Raw genomic sequence first — 25,449 nt, 5'->3', positions numbered from 1 at the left:
GTAAAACTACAATCTGGAATCATGAATTGGAGTCCCAAATCTGAATCTGAAACGTGAAACCAAATTCTGATTTGATTCTAAAACTGTAATCTGAAAACCGAATCCGAATTTCGAATCTGAATCTGGAATCTGACACTGGAGTCTGAATCCCAAAGTTGCATATGGAATCTGGAATAAGAATCTCGAATCGAAGTGCGGTATTCAAACATGGAATCAGAAACTGAATTCCAAATTTGAATCTGGAATATGGATTCTAGAATCTGAAAATATAATTTGAACTGGAATCTGGAATATCAGGCAGAAGTCTGAATCTGAAATCTAAATCCATCATTTGTTTCTGAATCTGGAACTTGAGTTTGTTATCTCCAATCTTAATCTAGAATCTAAATCCCAAATGTGAACAGAATTTGAATCTGTAATTTGAAATCTGAACTAGAATCTGAATTCCAAATATAAATTCGAATACGCAATTTGAGTTTGGCAACCCAAATTTGAAACTGGTGTCTGAATCCTATATCTGAATCTAGAATTTGAGTTTGCAATACCAAATTTGTATCCGGATGGAAATTTTCTTAATCTGGAATCTGGATTGTGGAATCTGAACATGGAATTTCAGTTAGGACTCCCATATCTGAACATGGAATTTCAGTTATGACTCACTTATCTGAATGTAAAATCTGAATTCGGAATCGGGATTCTGGGTCAGGAATATAAATCTGGTATCTGCACTTGGAATCGGAATTTTAAATCTGAATCTGGAGAATCTGGTATTGTATTTGAAATATCTTAAATCTTAAATCTTAAATCTTAAATCTTAAATCTTAAATCTTAAATCTTAAATCTTAAATCTTAAATCTTAAATCTTAAATCTTAAATCTTAAATCTTAAATCTTAAATCTTAAATCTTAAATCTTAAATCTTAAATCTTAAATCTTAAATCTTAAATCTTAAATCTTAAATCTTAAATCTTAAATCTTAAATCTTAAATCTTAAATCTTAAATCTTAAATCTTAAATCTTAAATCTTAAATCTTAAATCTTAAATCTTAAATCTTAAATCTTAAATCTTAAATCTTAAATCTTAAATCTTAAATCTTAAATCTTAAATCTTAAATCTTAAATCTTAAATCTTAAATCTTAAATCTTAAATCTTAAATCTTAAATCTTAAATCTTAAATCTTAAATCTTAAATCTTAAATCTTAAATCTTAAATCTTAAATCTTAAATCTTAAATCTTAAATCTTAAATCTTAAATCTTAAATCTTAAATCTTAAATCTTAAATCTTAAATCTTAAATCTTAAATCTTAAATCTTAAATCTTAAATCTTAAATCTTAAATCTTAAATCTTAAATCTTAAATCTTAAATCTTAAATCTTAAATCTTAAATCTTAAATCTTAAATCTTAAATCTTAAATCTTAAATCTTAAATCTTAAATCTTAAATCTTAAATCTTAAATCTTAAATCTTAAATCTTAAATCTTAAATCTTAAATCTTAAATCTTAAATCTTAAATCTTAAATCTTAAATCTTAAATCTTAAATCTTAAATCTTAAATCTTAAATCTTAAATCTTAAATCTTAAATCTTAAATCTTAAATCTTAAATCTTAAATCTTAAATCTTAAATCTTAAATCTTAAATCTTAAATCTTAAATCTTAAATCTTAAATCTTAAATCTTAAATCTTAAATCTTAAATCTTAAATCTTAAATCTTAAATCTTAAATCTTAAATCTTAAATCTTAAATCTTAAATCTTAAATCTTAAATCTTAAATCTTAAATCTTAAATCTTAAATCTTAAATCTTAAATCTTAAATCTTAAATCTTAAATCTTAAATCTTAAATCTTAAATCTTAAATCTTAAATCTTAAATCTTAAATCTTAAATCTTAAATCTTAAATCTTAAATCTTAAATCTTAAATCTTAAATCTTAAATCTTAAATCTTAAATCTTAAATCTTAAATCATAAATCTTAAATCTTAAATCTTAAATCTTAAATCTTAAATCTTAAATCTTAAATCTTAAATCTTAAATCTTAAATCTTAAATCTTAAATCTTAAATCTTAAATCTTAAATCTTAAATCTCAAATCTTAAGTCTTAAATCTTAAATCTTAAATCTTAAATCTTAAATCTTAAATCTTAAATCTTAAATCTTAAATCTTAAATCTTAAATCTTAAATCTTAAATCTTAAATCATAAATCTTAAATCTTAAATCTTAAATCTTAAATCTTAAATCTTAAAACTTAAATCTTAAATCTTAAATCTTAAATCTTAAATCTTAAATCTTAAATCTTAAATCGTAAATCGTAAATCGCAAATCTTAAATCTTAAATATGAAACCAATAATCATGATTCACCAATGTGGAATCGGGATTCAGAACCTGAATCCCAAATCTCGGAATCTGAATCTGGGATTTGAGTTTGGAATCCCATATCTGAATCTGGATTTAAATACAAGCATATAGAAACAGAAAGAACAACTTTCTGTTTTGTATCAAAATTATATTTGTAGGCTCATGAATATCTGAAGTTTATATTTACACCCATATTTTGCAAAAATGTCTCTATAATAAATCACTCACTCTCTCTCACAGACGAACAGACAAGTTGCGAGGGGAGGGGAGGTTGGTTTCAAAGCTATTCAAAAAAAAAAAAAACAAATACATTTCGTAATCCTACGACAACTGTGTGGTTTTATATTCCGATACAATTTTTCGATTTTTCCCAGTAAGTGGTACATTATGACACATAACTGATCAGTATAGAATTTAGATTTTTTGGATTATCTTTACAGTTTTCTACGTTTTTTTTCATATCAGAATAACGTATTGGATACTTTCAACACGATTTCGCAGCATACTGCATTCATACAAAAAAGGATAGGCCGAAAAACAAATTTCTCCGATTGAGCACAACTGTTCGCTATCGATAAAGTTAAGATCCGTATTTTTTATTTGATACCTAGTGGGCTCCACTCGGGTGAGAGTGGCTTGAAAAATTGCCGTTTTATTGATTTTGCCAAATAAACCCCGTATGCGAAATCTGTATCTCCTAAACCGCTCGAATGATGGTTTATCCTTTTGAAGCAAATGATATGTATTTAGATGATCTATATAGTAAAAATATTGAGGTTCGAAAAACGAAAACAAAATATTTTTGGGTTTTAAAGTATCGGGATCCAAGAACTTAGCTTAGCTTTTTATATGGGGTTTGAGAAAGCTCACACTTTTTTTATATAACATAACATAATTTTGGTATTTTTTTATTATGAATTTATTAAAATTAACTTCATTGCGAAAAAATAAATTCATGATGAAAATTACGCTCCGGGGGGCGGTAATACATAATACGTAATACGTACCAACACTACATACTGACTCTGTCATTGTATATCCTAGTTCGTATTGCTGATATAAACAAAATTAATAGAAAATGAAATATTTCGTTATCAATATTTCGAGCTTTTTCCATTTTTGTTTTTGAAATTTTTCTAGGTTTTTCCATTTTTCTTCTTCAATTTTTTTCCAGATTTTTCAAAAATTTGGCTGGCATCTCTGGCCATGCATAACTCGGGAATTTTTTCTTCTGTAGGAGCATTGTACCACTGCGACCATTAGTTTGATCTATTGTATCTATTGTACGGGAACAGATCATCAATTGATTGTGTGACACGATGATTCGGGAGAAGTAACCAACGACCGATCTTCTCGAATTAATTAAAATTGGAGTGGCGTTATCTGTTATCAATTGCGAATATACGAGAAAAAATAATATAAAAGTTGGGAAGAAATGTGAGTTTTCTCAGTTATTTACAAAAACAAATTGAGCGGAACGAAGTATACCGCGGCTGCTGTTAAATAATAAATAGCAGTTATTCATGTGTCAAAAACAGTAGGGGAGAGGGAGGCAAGATGACGAATCGGTAATTTGACCCGTTGTAATGAAGGTAGCGCCACCTACTTTTTACTGAAGATGCATCATAACAAGGCCAAACTTTGTACTCGGTAACTCTGCCGAAAACGTTATCACAAAAAATGTAAAAATGTGAAAAATCGTGATTTGGTTTTTTTTTCGTTTTTTTTTCTAATTTAATTATCCACTTTATAAGGAAAGTTAAAATTTCAAAATAATTTTATACGTGATAAAGATACTCTATTGTACATAATCTGTTTGTTTCCGGCGAGTTTCAATCATGATTTTTTTTCAGCTAAATTTTTTTTATTGAAAAAGTCACTTGGGGGCAAGTTGGCGAACTGCAACATTATGTTAATTTTTGGTTTTTTATTGCAGATGGTTAGAACTTATAATCGGAAAAGAGACCAATGTTGGTCGGACACCAGTAGGGAGAATGCTTTGAAAGCTATAGAGTAAGGTTCGTCTGTTCTGGGTGCTTTAAAACAGTTCGGTGTGCCAGAATCAACTTTGAGACGCTATCGACGAAAATATCCAAACATGGAGGTTATATTTTCAATTCAGCATTCGCGTTTCCATGTTCTTTATGCAAGAAATATTAAATCTTTATCAATTTCAGGACACGCCTTCCAATAAAGGCCGCTTTAAAGCCACATTCAGCGATTCTCAACTAAAAGAGCTGTATGATTTTGTGGTCGCTGTTGACCAGCGTGCGTTTGGTCTTACAAAGGTCCAGTTTGGAAGAATTGCCTATTCGTTTGCGGTTAAAAATGGCGTAGAGCACCCTTTCAAAGGAACGTGCGCTGGACGGACATGGGTTGAAATGTTTATGCAGGCTCTTAAGCTATCTTTGAGAAAGCCAGAAAATACCTCAGCGGCTCGATTAATGGCATTCGATAAAGAAAATTGCAACTTATTTTTTCGAACTTTGGGAGATATACGAGCTTAGTACAGGGAAACTTCGATATAACGTACCCTCGTTATAACGTACCCTCGATATAACGTCACTCGATATAACGTACATTTTACCTCGATATAACGTACATATTTCCAAAGTGTAAAGGAAAAATTTTTTCAATATTTTTTTTCTGATAGAACAATGAATTATCTGTATAGTGATGCTAAAACAAGTTTAGTACTTCCAATCAATCCCGAAATACAGCTGGTTTTTTGATTCCGGATTCTAAATGAATCAAGCTTTAATCAACAGTACGGAGGGGAACATCATGAGAAAGGTTGGCTTCGTCTTCTGATTGAAGTTATTCATTAACTTTTACTAAAACAGCAACACAATAATGTCTTATAGACTACGTTTGTGAGTACTTTATTATGCTTCGATATAACGTACAATTCGATACAACGTACAATTTTGAAAGTGAAATGTACGTTATATCGAAGTTTACCTGTATCGTTTTCCTGCGTGTGACATTTACAATGTTGATAAAACTGGCGTTTCCGCTGTTCCAACCATGGATAAATGAATAATTGGTGTTACATTTTGTTGATTTTTAGGTGACCAAACCATATTCGCCAACCTCCAAGCATTCGCCATCTTGTTTACACGTGTAGGCAAGATGACGAATTCGACGCTTTTGTGCAAAGTTTTTTGGTGTACAGGTTTTTTAGTTTTTTCCTCCATCCAATAGATAATATGATAGAAAACACCTCATGCTATAAGAATCAGCATCAATATTAAAACATATATTAGGCTGTCAAAAAAGTCCTGCGGTATTTCCGCGAGGTGTCGTTGTAAGCGCGTAGTTCTAGTTGTATTCATTGTATCGAGTCATACTATAGCTTGTTGGAAAGGTATAATATAAAAGGAAAGGCGTTGGCGTTGGAAAGGCGTTATAATATAGTCCTTGACAGTGTTTTGTTTGGTTAAGTCGTTCGTGAGTTATAGTGTCGCAAATATGGAGCAAAATAAAGAGAAAATCCGACATATTTTACAGTACTACTATGACAAAGGCAAAAATGCATCTCAAGCTGCCAATAAAATTTGTGCAGTTTATGGACCCGATACAGTTTCCATTTCCACCGCACAACGATGGTTTCAACGTTTTCGTTCTGGCGTAGAGGTCGTCGAAGATGCGCCACGCTCCGGAAGGCCTGTCGTCGAAAATTGCGACAAAATCGCTGAATTAGCCGAGAAAGACCGGCATAGTAGCAGCCGTAGCATCGGCCAAGAGCTGGGGATAAGTCATCAAACCGTTATTAACCATTTGAAGAAGCTTGGATTCACAAAGAAGCTCGATGTATGGGTACCACACACGTTGACGCAAAAAAACATCTTTGACCGTATCGACGCATGTGAATCGCTGCTGAATCGCAACAAAATCGACCCGTTTCTGAAGCGGATGGAGACTGGCGATGAAAAGTGGGTCACTTACGACAACGTGAAGCGCAAACGGTCGTGGTCGAAGCCCGCTGAAGTGGCTCAGACGGTGGCCAAGCCCTCATTAACGGCCAGGAAGGTTCTGCTGTGTGTTTGGTGGGATTGTCAAGGAATAATCTATTATGAGCTGTTTCCCTATGGCCAAACGCTCAATTCGGACCTGTACTGCCAACAACTGGACCGCTTGAAGGTAGCACTCAAGGCGCGTAGAAGTTATCCTAAGGTGGGCCAACTTGCTAAAACCACTCTTCAGCCATCTTGGAAGTTTACTGTGTTTTGTTTGTAAACAAAACACAATACGCTAGTGCCGAAGCACGTTCCTGATCAGTCTGTCTCTTTCACGCTTCAAGCAAATAATTCCCCTTCTGCTTTCTTCCGTACTGTTTTCATATACCGCTCCCCTAACCAACTTTGTGACGAAACGGCCTCACCTAGTACCATAGACCCGTCTTGGTAGCACTCATGAAGAAGAGGCCATCTTTGATAAACGGAGGCCGCATTGTCTTCCATCAGGACAACGCCAGGCCACACACTTCTTTGGTGACGCGCCAGAAGCTCCGGGAGCTCGGATGGGAGGTTCTTTTGCATCCGCCGTATAGTCCGGACCTTGCACCAAGTGATTACCACCTGTTTTTGTCCATGGCGAACGAGCTAGGTAGTCAGAAGTTAGCCACAAAAGAGGCCTGTGAAAATTGGCTATCCGAGTTTTTGCCAATAAGGAAGCGAGCTTCTATAACAGGGGTATTATGAAGTTGGCATCTCGTTGGGAACAAGTCATCGAACAAAACGGTGCATATTTGACTTAAAACAGATGATTGTAACTAATTTTATGAACAAATGAAAATTCAAAAACAAAACCGCAGGACTTTTTTGACAGCCTAATATATATATAATTCCAAGATCCAGGGCTCGCCAAAGCTTAACGTCGCCAACTTGCCTCCCTCTCCCCTATAATTCGAAATGTATCAAATTGTTGAAAGCGCGTTACTCTGGGTCACATCGTAAGACTTATAATCAGATGATCAATACAAAAAATATAAGAAATGACATAGTAGAAGTAAAAATTCACAATCTCGAAGACTGCAGGTACACCGCATTCCACCCAACCAATAAAGAAACCGCATTTGAATTTCCAAACAACATAACAATGATAACCCTGAGCTCTTACCGCTTTCGAACGCTGTTTACACGCCGCCCGACCTGAGCGCATGTTTTTCTTTCCACTTTCCATGGCGGCTCACACTCCTGGCATTGAAAAAAAACAACATATCAGTGTATTTTCATCGCTAAATCCAGCGCGAACAAGATCACGTTTTTACGCGCTCCACTGCTGCAGCAGTATCTATCAAATACATTTAGGTGACCGCAGAATTGTGGCACTCTTCTCTCCCACCACCCACAATCCAATTCCCATTCCACAAAGAGTGTCATAATGTTTCGCATTTGGGTTTCTTTTTTTTGCGCGCGCGCGACTTGTGAACGATCACATCAGCTCTTTACTCGCTCATTACTGTCAATTGGCGTAGACTAGGTCTCAAGTGAACAGGTGTTTTGCTAGCCAAACTTGCTCTGTCTGCTTGCGAGCAGTAGGTTTGTGTGTTAGAAAAACAGCAGTGCCGCAGCACAAACACTAGAGAGTGAGCGAAAACGCGAAAAACGCGAAAACAAAGGTGAAATCGAACAGACCTCAAAAGGGGGGGAGTGAGCGTGTGACTTTTCCAATAGCCGTTGCGGCGAGAGGAACACAAACGTAGCATGGAAAATCCGCGTGGAAAAGAGCGATGGTAATGGCCAAATTTCGCTTTTACGTCATCCGTAGCGTGAACACAGAGAGGCTGGGCTGCTGGCTGGCTGGCGGCATATCATGTCACTTTTTTTTGTTTCGTCTGTAAGTGCTGCTTTGGTTTGATTGACGAATTGTCATGGTTATGAACAATGGATGGTGAGTGAATTGTTATGATAATGGTATAATTGGGACACATTATCGAATCTATTTGTGGTGCTGAGCGTTATATAATTATACCCATTGACAGATACATTTTTATGTTTCGGTTTTGGGAAACCTACCTCATTGCGGATGAATGGAATCATGTTTATGCGGTCATGCTTTCATGAATAATTGCTGTTTTTACATCATCTCTCAATCACAACTGTGGGATCGTTATATAAATATACTTAAACACATTATGTTGACAATCGAAAGTAATTAAAAAAAGCTGTGTTCGGCAATAAGAGTTGTGTTATGCTCTTTAATGAATTATGCCAATTATAATTGCTTTTAGCTTTACGCTCAAACGCGTTTGAAATTGTCAATTGATGGAACGAAAGATACATTCATTTTGATAGTCTAGATAAAATTGAACTACGAGCTGTTTTTTTTTTGGTTTAGAATTTTTGATCAATATTTCTATATGGTCCTTAGGGTGAACTAGAAAATCGGCTTATTGTCGATTTTGCCGAATACATCCATTTACGAAGATTCGTAATGTTTGAACCTTGAACTTCTATCTCTCATCAAAAAATTTATAAATTCTGATTTTTTAAAGGTAATGGTTTAAAAAAATCGAAACAAAATACTGTTCTGTACCTAACTTGTTTGCTTCTAGACGATACCTTTCAATATTTCAGCATTCTATTTCATTTTATAAAAAACTAGTTGACCCGGCAAACTTCGTCGCGCCAACATTTCTTTTTCCACGTTTTCTTACAAAGCGCACATTCATGGGTCCAATCGCAGAACTGTTCATTGATTGATATTCTAATCAACCCTTTAAAATTTATTTTTTGCTTTATAATTTCAGTACTTCTACCAAAACTCGACATTATAATATCAGATTACTAGCTGACCCGGCAAACGTTGTTTTGCCATAACAATTATTTCTAGTGATTATGTTGGTTGTTAAATAAAAAATAACTAATGCATTGTAAGTGTGTTTAAACGTTTTAACGATCTACATATACGTGAAACGTTCGTTACTCTTGTGTTTGACATACCGAGGAATGGAACGCCATGTCGATGACGATTAAAAAAAACACAAATCATTTTTTGTATTCCATTCCCGATGTATTTCATTAACGAATTTGAAGTGAAAAAAGGATTATATTTTTGTCGTAAAGTAGACAAATTAAATGAAGAATATCAATATAAATTTCGTTGTCGCAAATGTATTTGTTGCTCTTCATCGAACTACAGAACTCAACATTAATATGAGCATTGAATGTTTTGCTCAGCTGAGGCGAATATGGCACTGGCGAATGATTTTCCATGTCGATGTCTGCGTTGTTAATTTTTATGAATGATTGTCTGTCTGTATCAGTTTTTAGTCGTTGATATATTGGGCATCCACCTAAGGTTGCGATCGTGTCGTTGGTGAAATCTTTAAGAAAATGCATTGTACATTTCCCATCTGCCATGCAAGGCTATAAAAGTTTTAGATTACCGCACGGTCATGAACCATGTTTGTGGTAACAATATCGAACAATCACCTGACCTGACCTGAAAGCAATTTTAAGCTGTTGAAATTTGAATGAAAAATTTTATTCGATGTTGTTTCAATACTTAGTAGACATAGTCCTGACCCTAACTTAACTATTTATCTATTGATCTTCTTGCATTTCAACCAAAATATTATTCAGAATATAAAATAATTATCAGAGACTATTCTCGTTCAAGATACCTGCAGACAATGTATTATTTCACTCGAAAGTTCATAACAATTTACGCTTCACAGAAGTGGAACACGAAGCTCAATGACTGGATTTTTTGAGTAAATTACACTATCGATTTCCTCAGGGCGTATTGTGTCGATTTTCCAAATTAAAAATTTGCATATGAGGTAACTTTTGTAATTTTGCCATCCAGCCGAACAAATACGGCAAGGTGTGGAACCGAATACATGTAACGTTGTAATGAATCTCATTCTACATTTCATTCGATTTTTTTTTGTTTGAACAAACGTTTTGTAATATCATGACAATTTATGTGCTTAGACCTAGCAATACCAAAGGCTGCGTCGGTGTTGTTCATGATAGCGCCTGGCAAGTGAGTGTATTTCTCATCACACAGGTTCAGATTGTTTAGAATCGCAGTCGTTCGCTCTCTACCTCTATTTTTTTTTATTCCTTATTTTTTTAATTTTAGGCTCATTAGCATTTTAGCTGTAACAGAGCCGAATTTTAATCGTGTACATGTCACATATTTATCATATCTATAATTAGCACTTTACACAGTTGCCATTTTTCGGGGTTAGAGTATTTCCTTCTATACCATTGCATATGGTACACATTTTTACACAGTAGCCATTTAGGCGTAAGAGTTTTCTATTTGTTCTTCCATTATCTAGTTAGACCGGACAGCGGAGACAGTTGATTGATCATTGTTGAGTTATTTATAGAACAGCAGCCTGATGTTTCTTGCAGAGCAGAGCAGTTGTATGGATGAATCGATCTAATTTCGACCGTGGATCGATCTCCATCGCTGATGATGGTTGCGTGGACGTAGCTATTCTGTAACAACACAAAGATGGTCAAATGAGGGCCCTGAGTTTTGAACTCACGATCGATCGCTTACTAAGCGAACGCGCAACCAATGTGGCTACGGAGACCCCCCTCTACCTCTATATCGTTCGCAATTCATTACGTTGAGATGTTGAACGTTAGGAACATTAGAATTATTAGTACCATTGAAGAAGAAGATGGAGAGTGTCGACACAGAGTTTTCGAATCACAATTTCTCGCGTCACTGTGAAGTCGCCTACCATGACTCCAGCAATGTAGTCAACGACATACGCATTGAAGGTATACATGTGTTCTCCAGTCGGTGTTATATTAGAATTGATGAAAATAACGTGATGAAATAACGTCACCTTGCAAACCGAGCAAGTATGATATGAAGAATTTCAATAATTCATTATGTTTATTCAAAAAGTCTTCCAGCTCGCTGGCAATACGCATGGCTTTAACCGAATTAAGGTTATTGGCGCATGTGAAGATGAATGTGTTCAATGAAGTGAACTGCGCCATCTGTCAATTAACAACGCTCTCTTTGGAAAACAAACTACAGGTCGATTATTTGAATATTATTTATACCAAAATAATAAAATCGCGATTAAAAATAGAAGATGGGGGTGACCTTATATGCAGTTTTATGCCAAATTGAAGAAAAAATAGAAATAATTTTTTTTTTGCATGGGGCCACTCTAATCGATATTAAACATATGGTAATTGGTACTCTAGCGGTATCATATATAGTTTACGTCCTATTCTCATGCCTACCAAGTTTTTTGTGCATAGTTTCTTGAAAATCGCTCGAGCTGTTTCGGAGGAGTTCGACAACGAACATCGTGACACGAGATTTATATATATAAGATTTTCAGACACTTTTCTCGTGCAAAATTTTTCATCCACTTACCATCCACTTATAAATAACATGTTCCTCCTATAGATGGAATAAATGTTTGATACAGAAAATATTATAGAATGAAGACAGCCCAAAATCGGACAATTCCTTACTCGAGTTTTGCTCTTATCGACACATTCGGCGATTCATTTTTATTTATATAGATAGAAGACGATATAGGAGTGCGTTTTATCACATTAACATCCATTTTTACTTTCGAACAAAGATCAATTTCGTTATAGTAATGCATCGAAATCCGGACGCTTAAGCGCTTACGAGTAAAGGGTGTGTCACATCAAATTGCATCACGGAAAAAACGCTGTAGAAATTCGCCCAGTAGACCGATCCTTTTGAAAATTTTAGACAGTAAAATAAAAACTATTAAACAACTTTTGGCATTTTCTTTTTATTCATACTTCGAGCCAAAGCCCGTATGCTCGTACCTTCCTCTTTACCCCGTCCATAAGGTTCTGTACAACGTCAGGTTGTGGTTTTTTTGAACAGAAATCCATTTTGTCTTGAAGTCCGCCTCCGATTTGACAACTTTTGGGTTCTTCCGGAGGGCCTGCTTCATAATCGCCCAATATTTCTCTATTGGGCGAAGCTCCGGCGCGTTGGGCGGGTTCATTTCCTTTGACACGAAGGTGACCCCGTTGGCTTCGTACCACTCCAACACGTCCTTTGAATAGTGGCACGAAGCGAGATCCGGCCAGAAGATGGTCGGACCCTCGTGCTGCTTAAATAGTGGTAGTAAGCGCTTCTGTAGGCACTCCTTAAGGTAAACCTGCCCGTTTACCGTGCCGGTCATCACGAAGGGGGCGCTCCGCTTTCCGCAAGAGCAGATCGCTTGCCACACCATGTACTTTTTGGCAAACTTGGATAGTTTCTGCTTGCGAATCTCCTCCGGAACGCTGAATTTGTCCTCTGCGGAGAAGAACAACAGGCCCGGCAGTTGACGAAAGTCCGCTTTGACGTAGGTTTCGTCGTCCATTACCAGGCAATGCGGCTTCGTCAGAATTTCGGTGTACAGCTTCCGGGCTCGCGTCTTCCCCACCATGTTTTGCCTTTCGTCGCGGTTAGAAGCCTTCTGAACCTTGTATGTACGCAGGCCCTCCCGCTGCTTGGTCCGCTGGACGAATGAACTTGACAAATTCAGCTTATTGGCGATATCCCGGACCGAACTTCTCGGATCACGTCTAAACTGCTTAACTACGCGCTTGTGATCTTTTTCACTGACGGAGCATCCATTTTTGCCGTTCTTCACCTTCAGGTCGATGGTTAGGTTCTCGAAGTATCGTTTTAGTACTCTGCTGACCGTGGATTGGACGATTCCCAGCATCTTACCGATGTCCCGATGTGACAACTCCGGATTCTCGAAATGAGTGCACAGGATTAATTCACGACGCTCTTTTTCGTTCGACGACATTTTTCCAAATTTACGAAAAATTGTCAGTGAAGCATAGCCAACGTGATCTATACACTCTTATCTGATTTTAATGCGAAAGCTGAAGATATAATTCCTAAAAATTAAATTTCTACAGCGTTTTTTCCGTGATGCAATTTGATGTGACACACCCTTTAGGGCTTCTAACATTCCCTTATGCAACTCCTTCAATGAGAAATTAATTTGTCAACTTTTGACCGTCCTGACTTAAAAGCATTTTCTGAATGTGCTTTTTATTCCGGACATGGGTTTGTGAAATTCACATTGATTTTTGATTTTTTACATTTCTTTTTGTTAACAGCTAGGTACCATGTTTGACACTAAACTAAATTGACACAATAATAACTATCAGTCACATTAATTCAACATGTAAAAAATGTCATGGTTTTGGCATGATATTGAATGTAATGAAAAAGTGTCCGGATTAAAAAACGTCCGGATTCGTCCTGCATCACTGTACCACAAACATCAAATGGACTAACAACGCTTGTCAATATGTAATTGTAGAACACATGCGAACTGAATTTATTCGAATTTTCCCATATTCCTTCAGAGACATCCGAAATTTTCAATTGTCATGTTTGACAATTTTTATAAATATGTGCATTATTTTTATAGAAACATTTCTCGTACCCAAAAACCCTCACATCCCAAATTCGGCTCCATTTGCCTGATTAGTTCTCGAGTTATGCAGAAATTTGTGTTTCATTTGTATGAGAGTCTTCTTTAGAGAGGGGGGGGAGAAGTGTCGAGCTACCATAGAAACGTTTATCGATCCCTAAAACCTTCATATGCCTAATTTGGTTTCATTTGCTTGATTAATTCTCGAGTAATGCAGAAATTTGTTTTTCACTTGTATGGCAGCACACCCCCCCCCTCCCCCTAAGCGAGGGATGAGAAGTATCTATCCACCATAGAATCATTTATTGCACTCTAAAACTTCCACATGCCAAATTTGGTTCCGTTTGCTTCATTAGTTCTTGAATTATGTACAAATTTGTGTTTCATTTGTACGGCAGTACACAATACCAGACCCCCCCCCCCCCCTCGGGATTCACCGTAGAAACGTTTCGTGTTCCCTAGAACCTTCGCATGCCAAATTTGGCTCCCGTTGGTTGATTACTTTTTAAGTTATGCAGAAATTTGTGTTTCATTTGTAGGTCAGCTCCCCCTTAGAGAGGGGGAAGAGTGTTTAACCACATTATAAATGTTTCCTTGCCCCCTAAAACTTCCACATGCCATTGGTTCCGTTTGCTTGATTAGTTCTTGAATTATGTAGAAATTTGTGTTTCATTTGTATGGCAGCCCCCCCCCCACCTTCTCAGGGAGAGGGGAGAAGTGTCTATTCACCATAAAAACGTTTCGTGTCTCCTAAAACCTTCGCATGCAAAATTTGGCTCCATTTACTTGATTAGTTTTCGAGTTATGCAGAAATTTTTGTTTCATTTGTATGGCAGCCCCCCTTAGAGAGAGTGATGTTGTTTTAGGCGTTGCCAAGCGTAGATTGGATTGGTTACTGTGGGTGAGGGTGATGGGACAAGCATATAATCGCAGTGGAATTATAGCAAATCGCATTATTATACAACAAATACATATTGTTTCGAAAAAAAACAGAGTAGGTCCGTTTTGTTTTAGAAATTTTTCGAGGTTATGTTTCTCATGAATATCGACTCACGTCGGATGGCAACATATTCCGTAAGTTAACATGTATGCGATGCGATTGGCCACGAAGTATAATGCAGGCAATGTAGGTCGAGTGCTGAAATATTCCAAGAGTTCAGAAAGTCGGGTGCAAGAATATTCCAAAAGCTACAAAGCATGCGATGTGATGGTCCACGAAATATATTATAGATTCGTTTTATTGTAGGTAGATTTTCAAGTGTCCTTCTTAGGTTTCTCAAGCGTAACCTCCGTCGTTAGATTTGAAAATATGTGGAAAATAGAAAGTTCTCGAACCAATAAGGCACGATATGTATTGTAGATCCTTCTTATTGTAAAGGGGTTTCTTGGTGACCTTCTCAGGTTTCTCATAGATAATCTCCGTTGACGGGTGTCGAAATCATATATAATCATATATAATCGTATCATATTCTTTGTTATAATATTTATTCTAGCGATTAGGAAGTATAGAATCGTACGTCCGGCAGTGTATTACCTTAAATAACTTCGATTTTTGAGATTTAGTTTCGTCGAGCAGTTTAGAGTTAGTGTTCACAGAATCACATCACTTACCGCAGTGAATCCTGATTTCAAACCTATCCCACTAACAAATGTCCCTTCCATGATAAACGCTAGGGAACCACGCTATAGAGGCGACCCTTCTGGCCTTCGGGCGGCGAATATCATACTAACATTCCTTTCCTTCCCCTGGTGACTGTAAGGACGTGGCCGGCGTCGTTATTGACCATTTAAAGCTCGAATCACCGAGAATTGCACAACGAGAATGATTTGTTAGTCCCAAGCGTTATTCTGTGTGTTCTTTGTGCAATTTGATTGGTTCAGGTCAATCATGGAGAGCAACTACGAATTGTACAGTCTACCCAAGCTCAAGCTCAAGCTCAAGCTGTATGTCAGCTCCCCCTTAGAGAGGGTGGGGGAGAAGTGTTGAACCACCTTAGAAATGTGCCCTTGCCCCCTAAAACTTTCACATGCCAAATTTGGCTCCGTTTGCTTGATTGGTTCTTGAATTATGTAGAATTTTATGTTTCATTTCTATGGCAGCCCCCCCTTAGAGAGGGGGGTGGAGTGTCTAACCACCATAGAAACATTTATTGCGCCCTAAAATTTTCATATGCCTTATTTGGTTACATTTGATTGATTAATCCTCGAGTAATGCAGAAATTCGTGTTTCATTTGTATGGAAAGTCGTCGAGGTTAGGTTTAGTTACTAGCATCTCTTTGAAGAGCAAACATCAAGTTACAACCAGGTGGGATTTGTTTTTGTTTGGCATTCGTTTGAATCGAGGAAGACGAATAGAGGCGAATGAACTGAAAAGTTTAAACCCTCTTAAAGCCAAAAAGAAGAAGAAGAAGAGGAAGACGAGTGACTTTCCATTACTTAAGACAATTTTTCAGCTCCAAGCTCACTAGCAAAAATAATGGGAAAAGAGTTCCAACTCGTTTCACATACACCATATTGTCCAGACATGGCTCTCTCGCACGCACTATTATTTATCTCCCAAAAAAAATGGCTAGAGAGAAGAGTTTTCTTTGACGAAAAATCCCCCAACCAGAACGGGAATCGAACCCGAACCCCCGGCATGATAGTGTGGGAGTTTCGAAAAATTCTAAGAGTATCAGCTATGTGTACTGCGTGTACTGATCACCAAAAAATAAGAAGCGTATAGAAAGACAAGAAAACAAAAACAAGCATGACAAGAAGAATAAAATCAACAAGAAGTTCAGAAATAGCAAAAGGCATAAAAATAACAAAAAAATAAATAAATAAAAACAAGAAAAATTGAGAGAACTCGATGCAGCGAAGAGGAAGACATTACAAAGGTTAAGGTTCTCAGAAGAAATAGTATATTCAACATCAATCAAAATGAGAAACAATTCTAGAAGTTAGGCGTCGCTTTGTTGAATTCTGATCACTAACAAATGAGAAATCGGCTTTCTCTTTCTCATTGATGAAAAATTAAACCGATTGATATGTCTAGATTGATATGTTACAAAAAGTTGATTACATTTTAATGAATACACCAATATAAAAACGGGGAATACCGATATTTTATAACTGAAACGAACCACGAATAGGAATGCTATTTCACTCTGTTTTACGAGCGAATTCATGCAGACTTTACTAAATTCCCTCGTTCATACTTATCACGCAGGTGTTCCATTACCCGGCGCGATTGAGATGGTAAGCTCCCCCGGTGGTGTAAAATCTGCAATGTAATGTGATCTTCAAATGTGGAATTATATTTAACCATACGCAATTATGTTATTGTATCACCCAAGTTTAATTATCATGATTATACTCGTTATTGACTACCTGACTCCGGCTCTCGCCGTATAACTAACTGTCTAATGCGTTAACTTTTTACCAAACAATTATCTCGACCTACGTTGTTATGTGGAAATAACTGGCTCCGGGCACGCGATGACGCGTCAGGCAATCGTAATCAGAGAGAGGGTCCACACAGCAGTGTCCGGCAGCCAACTTAGAAAAATTTGATGTGGAACGTGTCTAGCTTACCGCATTATCTCTCCGCTCTGCCTGCCGCAAGTGTTGGTAACGACGACATCTTCTTGTTTGGTGGTGGGGGGAGGCAGCAGCAGCAGCAGCAGGTACACATTATCATCATCACATGGCCCAAACCCCAACACGCGAGGCGCACTGTGTTGTCAGCTGAATTTTATAGGGCTCCCCTGAACACTCCAACAAGAAGACCCCCGGACCAAAATGGTTACTTATGCTGGTTCGATTTTGCTATTGTGTTGTTTCTTTGTTTTTTTTGTCTGTTTGTTACCACGTCGGGGATGGATACCACGAAAATGATACGATAATAAAAAGTTGACCCGATGGGTACCGTAATCATCTTACGGTACCTGCTTGCTGCTGCTGCTGGGGCTGGTGAAATCGCGCAGACATTGAATCCGCAATAGACTGGATGTGACGAAATTACGCTTATCCGTTCGTATTTCGCTTGGAGGATCGGGCGCGCGCGCACACACAGGCCTCTCAAATCAAGCGGACAATTGACGGTTCGTTGTCGGAAATCGAAATTACTTTTCGAAACGAATTCGCTGGCGGCGGACAGAAGCCGAAGAATGATAAATAGTGGGGCCGATTGTTGCGCTGATTTCGACTGTCTTTTTTTCTCGGACTTGGATCCAAGCAAAGTGGTCAACCGACCATAGAAAACTAGAAAACATATTGTACATTCAACAACATTAATTTGCTAATTCAGCCAAACATGTTGCTGGTGCTTACGGAAATACCTCTCAGCCACGCTTCAAATGTCGCGACGCGCTAATGAATGGTGATGTCAGTTTGTCTGAGAGTAGATAATGGCATACACAGCATACAACCATTAAATCTTTTTGTTCGTAGTTTGGTGAAGTTACTCTCGACGTTGAAATTGTCGGTGGGGAAGCGGCGAGAGGCGAAAACGAAGGCAATGGAAAGTAATCCCAACTATTATAATGTTTGCTATAGTTTGGTATGAAAATTTAAAATTTCAAGACGCTGCAAGGGTGGCGCACGAGTCGCGATGAAGTACCGTTTTTTGGTCGTTCACGATGTTCTCGGCAGCTGCATCTCCAATGTACCCAAGCGACAGCCATCGCTAGGGATAAAATGGAATGATTTTAATGGAATAATTAATGAATAGTTTTACAATTAAGCTCGGCAAATACATGCGAGAGAGAGAGAGAGAGCGGGGCTCGGAAAGCAACTTTGTGCCACTTCTTCGCGAAGGTATGGAGAGGTGGAGCTTCCCTGGGTGCCTCCATATCACCATTACCACCGTCACCCGATGGAATGTGTGCAAGGCGACGAAAATGTCGACATCGAATATGTAAAAGATGTCTGACATGTGAGTGTGTATGTGTGTGTATGTAGTGTTTGTTCACTTGTGCTTACAAATTTCAATATCTCATGTTTTATTAGTGAACTACTGCTGCTGCTGCAGAGTTTACATTTTCCGCCCCGAGCACAAAGAAAGTTTTATTGCAGTTTCCGAACATGCTTCCATATATGTCTGAAACGTGCTCGTTGTATGGTTATTAGATTGTCATCCAAGTCATTATTTTACGGTAGAATTTGCGATCCCTATCCTAGTTTCTATGTCCCCAACGTCTGATTTATTATTCAACTAGCTGACCCGGCTTGTCCCGCCCAAAATTTATTTTTCGTTATCACATTCACGTTTTTTTACTAAGCGCATGTTCATAGGTCCAATCGGAGAACTGTTCATTGATTGATTTTCTAATCTACAAAAATTACCTTTCACTATAAAATTCCTAGTACTTTTACCAAAACACGTCATTATAATATCAGATTATTTTCAGACACACTTCTCATTCAAGATTTTTCAACCACTTGCAAATATCATGTTTATCCGTTACATGTAATAAATGTTTGATAGAGAAAATACGACAGAATAAAGACAGTCCTAAATCGGACAATTCCTTTCTCGAGTTTTTCTCTTATCAACACATTCGATGATCCATTTTTATTTATATGATAGAAGAAAATATAGGAGTGCGTTTTATCACATTAAAAAAAATCAATTGTCATGTTTGGTTGAAATATGTGTATTATTCTCCCGGGACCCCCTCTCCATTTCAGAGTGGGGAGGGGTGTCCGTCATAGAAACATTTCTCATATTCAAAAACCTTCACATGCCAAATTTGGCTCCATTTGATTGATTAGCTTTCGAGTTATGCAGAAATTTGTGTTTTATTTGTATGGTAGCCTCCCCTTAGGGAGGGGGGAGGAGTATCTAACCACCATAGAAACATTTATTGCATCCTAAAACCTCCACATGCCAAATTTTATTTAGTTTTCTTGATTATTTCCCGAGTAATGCAGAAATTTGTGTTTCATTTGTATGACAGCCCCTCCTTAGAGAGGGAGGAGAAGTGTCGATTCACCATAGAAACGTTTCATGCCCCCTCAAGCCTCCATATGCCTAATTTGGTTTCATGTGCTTGATTAATTCTCGAGTAATGCATAAATTTTGTTTCATTTGTATTGCAGCCTCTCCTTAGAGAGGAGGTGGAGTATCTAACCACCATAGAAACATTTATTGCACCCTAAAACCTCCATATGCTTAATTTGGTTTCATTTGAGCTTGAGCTTGAGCTTGGGTAGACTGTACAATTCGTAGTTGCTCTCCGTGATTGACCTGAACCAACCAAATTGCACAAAGAAAACACAGAATGACGCTTGGGACGAGCAAATTATTCTCGTTGTGGAATTCTCGGTGATTCGAGCTTTAAATGGTCAATAACGACGCAGGCCACGTCCTTACAATCACCAGGGGAAGGGAAGGATTGTTAGTATGATATTCGCCGCCCGAAGGCCAGAAGGGTCGCATCTACAGCGTGGTTCCCTAGCGAATATCATGGAACGGATTGTTGTTAGTAGTGGGAGGTAATAATCAGGAATCACTGAGGTAAGTGATGTGATTATGTAAACGCGAACTGTCAACCACTCGACGAAACGAAAACTCTAAAGCCGGGTTTTCAGACGGTGCGAGTAGGCATACGAGTCGGCCTAGTCAGTTACTGCAGTGCAGCTACTCACACCGTGTGAACACATCATGCCAGTTAGTGTCATGTGTAATCCGGCGTGCGAGCTACTACAAAGTTTTTTGAATTTACTCGCACTCGCATCCCTCAAAACGTCAAAAACAGAATTTAGCGTTCGAATCAGGGATGCCAAATGTAAAGAAATGTCTCTATTTTTAAGATATTTGAAAATATGCGGAGATATTCATAGACTTGAAAATTATTGGAAAAACAAATAAAACCCTCATAGTTTCTGAACGAAATCGTTGCTATTTTTTTATGCACGCTTTCTTTTTGAGATAGTTTTCCTGAGAATCTGTAATATAGAATCATGATCAGGCACAATTTTCATTCAAAGTTCACTCACAACGTGCAAAGAAAGTATTGTTCTAAGAAATGTATTCCGTTTCGATTTAAAAAAGTACATTTTCATTAATTATTTTAATTTTTGAAGCGTATTTATTCCACCTGAAAATCTACTATCATTTTTATTACATAAATTGGTACTCGAAGCTGCTGACAAAGCGAAATGAATAAAATTTTGAAAAATCTTTTAGATTATCATTTATAGCATCACATACTTCCGGAATTATCTTAGCTATGGATGCTTTCGAGATTCTAAAAAATATCGACAATTATCTGAACGATATTTCAGAAGAAAGACACATCAATGTCGTTTTTTAATTACACTCTCGCAGGTATAGCATCCCGCATGAGTGTATCTTGGCGTTGTATTTTCGGACCAATGAAATCCAACAGTGTTTCCACTTATTCAGGTGTTTTTCTCAACACTGCTATGTACTTTAGAAGATCATCATTGTAAAGTTCCTTCAATATTTTATTTGTTGCTCCTTTTCCTTGCATCCAATTCCTGGCCCAAATCCTTTTGTCTTTCTCCTTTTTTGGATAGTACCTTCAGTTCGAAGAAATTCAGCACAAAGTATTTTTATACACGGTCAGCGTGTATTTCGCGATAAAATTGTGCAACTGAATAAAATAAATGCAACTGAAAACCTGAGACGAAAACTGCCAATATAGAAGTCGATTTCGGATCAATCATGTGTCAAATTCGGACCTGATTGCTGTTTCTGACTATTTGATGGGCATTTGAAAAATCACCTGGTATCCCTGGTAAGCCAATGCAGTAGTACAGGGTGGGCCATTTGAAGTGGAAGGATTTGTTTTTGCAATAGCAAAGTAAAGAAGTGGAATTAAAAAAATTTTTTTTTTTTGAAATTCATTTATTTTGGTCCAAGGAGATTTGTTCTAACTACTTTTTGATTATGATAACTCGTAAATGACCGCCTCTGGCCTTGACCGCAAAATGTGCCCTTTTTTCGGCATTTTCCATCACTTTGCCCAATGTTTCGGCCGATATGGCAGCAATTTCTTGTCGGATATTGTCTTTCAGCGCAGCCAGGGTCCTTGGTTTACCAGTGTATACCTTGGATTTTAAATATCCCCATAAAAAAAAAGTCAGGAGGCGTGAAATCAGGTGATCTCGGTGGCCAGTCATAATCGCCGTTTTTCGATATTAATCTTCCGGGGAACATTTCGCGCAATAATTTGGTCGTGGCAGCCGCTGTATGGCATGTAGCGCCGTCCTGTTGGAACCAGTAATTGTCCAATTCATTTTCACGAACAAATGGCAATAAAAAATCGGTTATCATTGTCCGATAACGCTCCTCATTCACGGTTACCGTTGCTCCATTTTCGTTTTCAAAGAAGTACGGGCCGATGACTTTATCGGCATAAATGCCACACCACACAGTAACTTTCTGGTCGTAAAGAGGTTGCGTTTCGATGAATTGAGGGTTTTCAGTAGCATAAAACCGACAATTTTGTTTATTCACTCCTCCATTCAAGTTGAAATGCGCCTCATCAGACATTATGATTTTCTGCCAAAAGCCACAATTGAGAAGTTATTTTGATTGTACAGCTGAACAATTTCAGCGCGTTGTTTAGGTGTGTATTGTTCCATGGTTAAAATTGTACTGAAATGACGCTTCCAACGCGGTATGACATTTGTTAATCTGACATCTCTGTCAAAAGTTATGGGGTTGCCAGATGCTTCCACTTTAAATGGCCCACCCTGTATCTAGTTTCTCGTCAGCAGCTCACACTGTGTGAACGGACAAGGCAAGTCAACCAATTATCAAGCGAGTTCACCGGCCCACTAGCTGCTCACCGTCAAGTCAGCTACTAGCAACGCATAAATGGGCCTTAAGATCTCGTGTTATAATACGTGGCAGAAATTATCTTTAGGTATCCTGAGAAGGAAAACCTGTAGAATGAATTGGACCGACTTTATATTCTATTATCTATATTATGTACTTTCTATCCAAATCCAATCACGAAGGTGAAGATTTATCTTTGGGAAACCTGAGAAGGTATCCAAGATAAATCTTTATGTTCTATTATTTATCGCTATCATTTTTTATCGAAATCCTATCGCGAATGCGTAGTTTTATTTTTGAGAAACCTGAGAAGGTAACTGAGAAAAATATTCTAAAATTGCACGCACTTTTTATCGAATACATCTAGTAACAAACATAGAAACATTAAATACACAAGCAACATAGATTTTAACTTCAGTAGAACTCCGACTATCCGACTATCGACTATCGGAACGAAAATCGTAATAACGCAAAAAAGTACTAAAAACCAGGCGCAAACAAAAAAAAAGATATTTCAGCAATAAAACTATGTTATAACACAACTGAAATTATTGGACTATCGATCTGTAAGGTTATGAACATCAGTGGTCAGGTAACGTGAAAATCATGACCAAAACCCCTAATGCCAACACTCTCCGAACGTAAAATCTACTGTCGGCCAGGTGGGATCGGCGCAAAAAAGTCGAAAATTCAGTGTCAATCCCAGGGACCAACGCGCGGGGCTTAACATGTTGATAGACGCCTCATATTTTGTTTCATAATCACATCGAGCGCCATAATGTTGGCAACTCGGGCGAGAATGAAACAACAACAAACCGACTACATCTGATACAAAAATACATACAAACTAATATAACTACACACAAAACAAAAATGGAAAATATATAGGGATCATTGAAACACTGCCCATCGACCATTATTTTATTTTTTCAGACAGTCTTAGCTCAATAGAGGCAATCCGCTCGATGAAAGTTGATAAACGCTCATCTTATTTCCTAACAAGAATAAGACATCTATTGAGTGTTTTGGTCGAAAAATTATTCAAGATTACCTTAGCATGGGTTCCCTCTCATTGCTCGATTCCGGGGAATGAGAAAGCGGACTCGCTAGCTAAGGTGGGCGCTTCAGAAGGCACACTTTTTGAAAGGCAAATTGCCTATAATGAATTTTTTCACATTCCTCGTCAGGACACACTCGTTAGTTGGCAGCGCATGTGGAGTGAAGATGAGTTCGGTCGTTGGTTACACATGATTATCCCTAAGGTCTCGACGAGTGCATGGTTCAAGGGATTGAATGTAGGTCGTGATTTCATTCGCGTGATATCTCGGCTTATGTCCAATCACTACAACCTAAACGCGCATCTCTATCGCATTGGGCTCGCAGCAAACAATCTTTGTGATTGTGGCGATGGCTACCACGACATCGAGCATGTTGTCTGGTCGTGTATCCGGTTCCATGCTGCTCGCTCTCAGCTCTCTAGAGCACTGAGAGCACAAGGCAGACAATCGGATATCCCCGTCCGGGATATCTTAGGTAGCCGGGATCCTGATCTTCTGCTTCATCTATACCTGTTCCTCAGAAACGCCGATGTCAACGTTTAATGATGTTTCCTTCGATGTGTCCCCGTTTCATATCCCTCCTATCCAATCGATAAACTTTTACTTAGTCGCGGCAATACATACACACACTCTTTACAGATGCACGGGCCGAAGGTTGTGCAGTCCACTGATCATTCAACAAGAGCCAAAGGTTGTACCGCTCATGACAACTCTACACGAGATGATGATTGCGCCGGCTAGTGACCATTCTATCTTGGATTCCTCGAGTCGAGAAAGACGCACCACGCTAGATATGGGGTACAGACTAGGGGGGCGTTGCTGATTAATGGTCAGCTGCATCCCAATAGGAAGTATCCCGTATCAGGCACACGTACAGAGTATCGAAGACTGCAACATACCAATTATGAGAACACTTGTAATACTAACCTCGAGCCAACCGCGAGTAATCGGTTACATATTACTAACATAGTTGTAAGACAAAAATTGTCAAAATATTGGACTCCCGGCCCCGTCAGGCTAACGCCACATGTGCCTTAATAAAAAATATATTTTGGGAAAAAAAAAATGGAAAATAGAACAGCAGTAAGTGATGTGATTCTATAATCGCGAGCTCTCAACTACTCGACGGAACGATATTCCTAGATTCGAATAACGGAGAATATCAAAGAGCAGCCGAAGATATATTTTATGTCAAATTGCGTGGAACAATATTTCGTGTTGACACGCAATTTCTATGAGAAATGATTGCCTTTAGAAAAAAAAAAGCAGAAAAGTCACTACAGTGGGAACATTAAAGTGTTACCAATGCACAGTAACGTCAACTATTTTCTTTGGCGAATCCTATTGGACATTGATGTCAACGTTGATGGTGTATGTAAATGCAGCCATAAGATTCACATTAGAGAACACTTGATGCAATGTTTCTTTACGCATGCTTCTTAGCGTGCTCACTGTTTGGCCGAAGCCAAATATTTGACTCTTTTTGCAGATAAAATATGCTTAATTTGGTTTCATTTGCTTGAATTATTCTCGACTAATGCAGAAATTTGTGTTTCATTTGTGTGGCAGCCCCCCCCTTAGAGAGGGGGTAGAAGTGTCTAACCACCATAGAAACATTTATTGCACCCTAAAACCTCCATATGCCTAATTAGGTTTCATTTGCTTGAATAATTCTCGTGCAATGCAGAAATTTGTGTTTGTATGACAGCCCCCCTTTAAAAGGGGTCTCGAACTATCATAATAACCTTCCCCGACCCCAAAAACCCCTACATACCAATTTTCATGTCGATCGGTTCAGTAGTTTCCGAGTCCATAAGAATCAGATAG

General features: G+C 37.7%; 1 protein-coding gene across 19 annotated transcripts in view; it reads left to right on the top strand.

Moving 5' to 3' along the window:
* LOC129779208 (nuclear receptor coactivator 1) overlaps positions 1-25,449 on the top strand; it is a 530,617-nt gene that overhangs the window by 356,819 nt on the left and 148,349 nt on the right. The gene's annotated exons all lie outside the window — the stretch shown is intronic.

The sequence above is a fragment of the Toxorhynchites rutilus genome, chromosome 3 (genome assembly GCF_029784135.1).
Source record: "Toxorhynchites rutilus septentrionalis strain SRP chromosome 3, ASM2978413v1, whole genome shotgun sequence".
NCBI lineage: Eukaryota > Metazoa > Arthropoda > Insecta > Diptera > Culicidae > Toxorhynchites > Toxorhynchites rutilus.
The sequence above is the reverse complement of the archived record's forward strand: the minus strand, read 5'-3'. Positions and strand labels throughout refer to the sequence as shown.